Here is a 6,267-nt window from a genome sequence, read left to right on the forward strand (position 1 = left end):
ACACCTACATTCAGTTTAGTAATCAGTTATTGTATAGTTTTATAATTGTATTAGTTAGCTAGTAATGTGACAATTTAATTGCATATAATGAAAAAATAAAGCACCTGAAAACATACCTCGTTGGTTGGCTATTTTATGATAAAAATTGGCAGAAAATTATAGTATATACAACTTATAAGAATGCTATAGCTATTTATAGCTTATTAGCTTTACAATTACACTTTACCAATGTCAAAAGGTACGTATAAACGCTACAGTACTACGTGCGTAGCTATTAAGGACATTCGTGAAGGAGCCACAAAGTCAGGTAAAGCATTCAATGATCAGCTGATTACTTGATAGTTGATAGAGATGTGATTATGCGATTGAGTTCTTTATTATTATTATTATTATTATTTTCTATTTCGTGTTTGTATTTAAATTTTAGACAAGTATGATAATCTCTCTCTTAGTATGATATGTACATATGGTTCCGTCCAAAAAATAATAGTACATGTTACAAAATCATACCATACAAAATTTAAAGATCTATTAAATGACCAATTTAAGCAAAAGCTAAAGGTATTGGATGAGATTCATGGATATGTTTTATACCCTATCACGCCCTTTTACACAAGAGCTCATTGGGCTTAAAGGGTAGATGCAGCATATAGGGTTGTACACAGTGTGGTCTGAACTGTAACCAAACCGGAGGAACTGGATTGGAAAAAAGAGGGATTCGACTAAACCATATTTAAGAGGTTTGGTTTGGTTTACGGTTTATAAAAATACGGTTTGGTTTCGAATTTTTGATAATACGGTTTATGGTTTGATTTTTCAAAAATTATAAACAAAACAAACCGTAAACCAATAAACCGTATTTTGATATCTATATAAATTTTAAATTAAAAATTATTATTATGAAGTTTATATTATATAATAAATAAAATAAAACATGAAAATCGCATAATGTAGCTGATGAGCTGCCAATCTCTAACATGACCGAAACCGACACGACTTGAACACAAAGTTATTCAGAGAAAACGTGAAATCGACACGACACAACACGAAATTAACTCAAACACGAGCCATTTAGATAAAGTGGTTAAATTATGCAATTATCTCACATTTTACATATTTTGATAAATTTTATGAATAACACAAAATTGACGCAAAACCGAACACGAACACGAACACGACACCACACGACTTTTTGCCAGCTCTAAATGTAGCACCTGGTGCTGTCACTCTTGTCATGTTGCTGCCAATATGTTGTTGCTGCCAATTATTAATGACTATAATTTAATATGTATATTTTTTTACAAATGTATTATGAATTTATGATGATCAATTTATTGTTATTTTTACTACTCTGTTTGTGTTAGCACTTGATTAGTTGATTGTTATTTTTATTTTAACTTAGTATTACAATATAATTCCTTTGGGCTAATTGTTTAAACTTTAATATAAATTCATGAAGTATTGTTTTGCAATTTTTAGGGAAAAATATCGTCTCATCATAAACTGTAAATCAAACTGCACTAAATCATATTATTACAGTCTAATTAAGTCCAATTTCAATGCTAATATGGTTTGGTTTGGTTTGAAAATTGACCAACCTATATTTTGCATTTTAGTTTGGATTCAAACCACACCAAACCATACCATATTTACCCCTAGCACCATAGACCTTCCTCATACCCTGCACTTAATATTCTACTTTGAACGGAGAGGTGCATAAGATTCGAACCCGTTGTAGACATCTACTTGGCCTTCTGTCTCGACAGGAAGTGCTATGACAATAAATAAAAACCATATTCGTGTTACGTTGGATCAACATGAAGAATGCTTATGGACAACTGATTAAATCACGAGAACGCAAAATGACTAGCCTAACCCAAAACAAAATAAATTAAGGTCAAAATTAATTAAGCCCGATCATAATTAGGCTTAAGCCCGACGTTAAAACCTAATTATGACGGATTTAGAGGCCCCTAGGTTAAAAATCAATGCTGCCACAGAGAAATCCACGTGCATCTCAATGAGTCACGTTGGTCTGGCGCGCGCAACTTAATCTGTTGTGCGTGACACCCGACGCAACTGCTAATGATGCACTTGCGGAAGATTCAAAATTTAATAAAAAAATAAAATCGAATCTTACCATGTTACCACGCGCAAGACGTTCAGTTGCGCTGCCCAAAGCAGCGCATTTAAATCACTTGCACTGGGATGTCGCGTGCAACTCATTCAGATGCGCGCGACACCTATTGCGGTAGAACGCTCAAAACCCTAAACGTATCCATTCCCTATAAATAGAGGCTTAATACGAGGCTTCAACAAACGAAAATGAACCTAAAACTCTAACAGAAACTTTGTAAACTTGTGTGCTACCAAACCCTCTTGTCCTAAACACTCACCACTTTAATACTTTGCTTGTTACTACGGTGGAGGTTCCCGAACAAGGAGTCCATAAGTGTTCTAAACAAAGATCTAGCAAAGAGAAGTGGTATAGTCCCAAGCACTTAGATCAATCACCTTTTTTCTTGTTTAAGATTCCTTGGTGGAACATAAGTAGTATAATCAGGAATAGTTTCTGTTTAGGGTAAAAATACCCTAGACATATGGACCAATAAGAGAAATCCACGTGTCAAACCCAGGCTGGTCCAAGTGGATCAATAGCAATCTGACACGTGTTCCCTTCAGATACCTTCTGAAATTGCGGCCTTCAAGGGCCCAATTCCTAAGAAGCTCCGTAAAACGGCCCAGCCCAATGAAATCTAGGTCAAGTGACTAAATAGGGGCACATCTTCCAACGACCAAATAAATAGGGAGATATTTCCCCATTTTGTGGACACAATTAATCATTGATTACACCTACTTTCTCTCACATCAGAGAAACACCTGAGCTTGAAATCCAAGCAGATACTCACCTAAATTTCCGCACTCTTTATTCTCTTTCAAGTTACTAACTTGATCGTTCGAGGCGGAGCTCCTACAACCGGAGTCTCCGTTGTTTTGCAGATGCAGCTCGAGCCGAACCAATCTTTGTGACGTAACTCTCACGAGGGACAAAAACACTCAAAACAGTTTCAATTGTCCCAACATTAGGATTTTAGGCCTTTCTAGTACTACTTACATCTTTTCTTGTAGGGTAATGAGACAATATGGGATGAAGCAAATTATTCCCCCACTTACAGGATTGTGATGCTCCCAAGGATGTGACTTTTAAGGCTAAAAGGATCCCACGTTGGATGGAATATTGTTCTAGTCTTCCTAAGTGGGTGGTGCAAAATCCTACAGCAAGCATAATACTCTCTTCCTTTTACAAGGCTTGGATGAACGCGGCGGATAAGAGAAAGTTAAACAAAGCTCGTCAACAAAGTCAAGCCGCCTCGACTCGCAATTCACCCAAACCTTCGATGCAATCGGCCACAAGTGGTCAAAACAAAGGAGTGAGAAGAAAATTAGACTTCTCCACATCACTTAAGGCTCGTTCAAGAGAACCCGAGAGGAAGGTTGCTCCAAAACCCGCGCAACAAGGAATAAAGATTAAAGAACCTTCATCAAATCCCCGTAAAAAGACTCCATCCAACGCTAAAGACAAGGGAAAAAGAGTTGAAAGGTCCCCTATATCTAAATTAAAAACAGTGTTTGCGTTAAAAAGAAGACAGAAGGAGAAAGCTCTAAGGTTGCTGAGAGTACTGCAATGGAAACTACTCCTCCTTCAACTGTGATGATTGAGGATATAGTAAAACCTTAGGGTGTTACACAATATTAATAGTTTAATTTTGTTTGAATAAAGTGTAATCATTACTATTTTTTTTATAATTTTATTATCAAGTTCTATGATTTTTTTTTATTCTTGTTTGGAATAAAAATGAGCTCTTTTTTTTTATTTATATGACCGGAATCAAAAATATTGCCTATGTATTCGTATTATAAAATCAGGTCTTTGCATAGTTCTTTGCGAAGATATATTATTTTTATTTAATCCTTTTGTAGAAATTAAATGAAAAATTAATCAAACTTTGTTTAAATAATTTAAATCAAAGTTTTATTTTGTTGTTTTCCGAGTACACATAATGCTTGGAAACGCCCTTAATTTAATCGCAAGTAAAAATCAATATTTATTCAAGCGTAAAATCCTGGGTTCGTAGTTAGGCGTCAGGTTGTGCGCGCAACGTCCAAGGTTGCGCGCGCAACTTATTCTGTTGCGTGTGACATTCGCGCGTAACTCATTTAGTTGCGTGCGACACTTGAGCTACGAGCGTTAAAAAAACATTATTTTAATCATTATTACCCTCCAAGTGTGAAGAAGTTTTTCATAAAATTCGAAAAAATCCGAACACTTTGAATGGTATATATTTTTTTATTCCCCCCCCCCCAAGTGTTATGAGTTTTAACGTGTTTATTTGAATGCTAAGAGATATGATTGTTAATTATGAATGAACCATTTTATCCGGATTTTTATATGTAATACTTTTTTGGTCGATCAATGTTTATTAGTTGATGAATTTCATTGCCATCAATATCCATTAATCGAACGGCTTCTCCTGATAGAATTTCAATTACACGGTATGGTCCAATCCAATTAGGTTTAATTTCCGTCTTGGATCGGTTGGTGGACCCCCAACCTCTTTTAGTACAAAGTCACCTTCTATAATATTACGGGGTCGTAGCCGTTTGTTAAAGTGTCGTTCGATGCGTCGTTGGTAGACTTTGTACATGATGCAAAGCTTATAATTGTACGTAGTTCATCAAGGAATAAAAGCTCCTCATACCTTTCTCGTACCCATTCAGCTTTCGGTAGCTTACTTTTGAGTACGATGCGTGGGATGGTATTTCTAGTTCAACTGCTTCCATGCCGAAAACTAAGGAGTATTGAGTTACTCTTAATGATATTTGTATGGATGTTTTATAACCCCATAGGGCGAAGTGTAGTTTGTTCGGCCAGTCTTTATAATTTTCTGCCATTTTCTCAATGATCACTGTTTTATTTTTATTCGCCGATTCTATTGCTCCATTCATTTGAGGTATATATGGAGACGGGATGATGTTTTACTTTGTAATGAGCTAAGAGGGTCTCAACTTCCGCTTTGAATTGAGATCCCTGGTGACTAATTAGTTTATGTGGATCTCCATATCTACAAAATATGTTTCGTTTGAGAAACTTTGCGACATGTTTAGAAGTGATGTTAACGTACTCGTGCCCATAAGAAGCGGCCTCGATCCACTTAGTAAAGTAATTGATGGCTACTAGTACATAGTCGTGTCTTCCTACTTGTAGGGAAGATTTCAAGCATTACCCCAAACTTGAACCCCACTGTGATCATACACTTAAGAATGGTGGTGTCCAAAGAGAAAGAAAAAAGAGCAAAAGAGTCGCCAACAAGTTATAGGAACTTGTAAACCGTTCACAGGGTGAAGGTTACACCCCTTAACGATCCAGGAGATCGTCAACTCCAACAAGTCTGGAACCATGACTGGTAGTTTGGGGATGAAGGTACAAATCCAACCTAAAAGAGATTGAACCTACCCTAATAATATGCCTCTACTTTACTCTGATCGTATTCATGTGCGCTTTCTGATTAAGATGCAATCAATAGGATTAACCCTAAACCTATTTATCTATGTTGGTTGAATATTAATGCACAAACAAAACTATTATTGGCGATCACTTGAATTATAATCAAACTAACCCTAAACAAGATTATTAATTATCTTATTAAGCATGATCACAAGTATAAATTCCCTTTAAACATGCATAAAAGGTGTGATCAAGCAATATAAATAAAAATATCAAGAAACATAAATAATAATCATAAAAAATATAAAAATAATCATAATAATAATTATAATAATAATAATCATGTTAAAGCATAATAATAGCAAGATCCTAGGCATGATACTCACAAGATTAATAACAAACCCTAGCATGTCACTAAACAATAAAGATCAAATATATAGCCCTAACATGATACTAACATGAATATTAGAAAGAAAATAGGAAGTATCACAGAAATCATAATTGACATTATATTCTTTACCCTAAACATGATACTAGGAAGTAATAAAACATCCTAACATGATACTAGGAATCAAAATAACAATCTAAGCATGATTTTTATATCATAATATAAATTAAACAATTAAATCACTTACTTGGATGCCGCTAACCTCTTTCTAATAACAAAATACACACGTTAGTAACTTCAAGGAAAATATAAAATCAAAGAATTAAATTAAATAATTGAAATAGAGATTTGGGACCAAACCCTCAGAAATATC

Source organism: Chenopodium album, chromosome 7 (genome assembly GCF_948465745.1).
Source record: "Chenopodium album chromosome 7, dcCheAlbu1.1, whole genome shotgun sequence".
In the NCBI taxonomy this organism is placed as follows: domain Eukaryota; kingdom Viridiplantae; phylum Streptophyta; class Magnoliopsida; order Caryophyllales; family Amaranthaceae; genus Chenopodium; species Chenopodium album.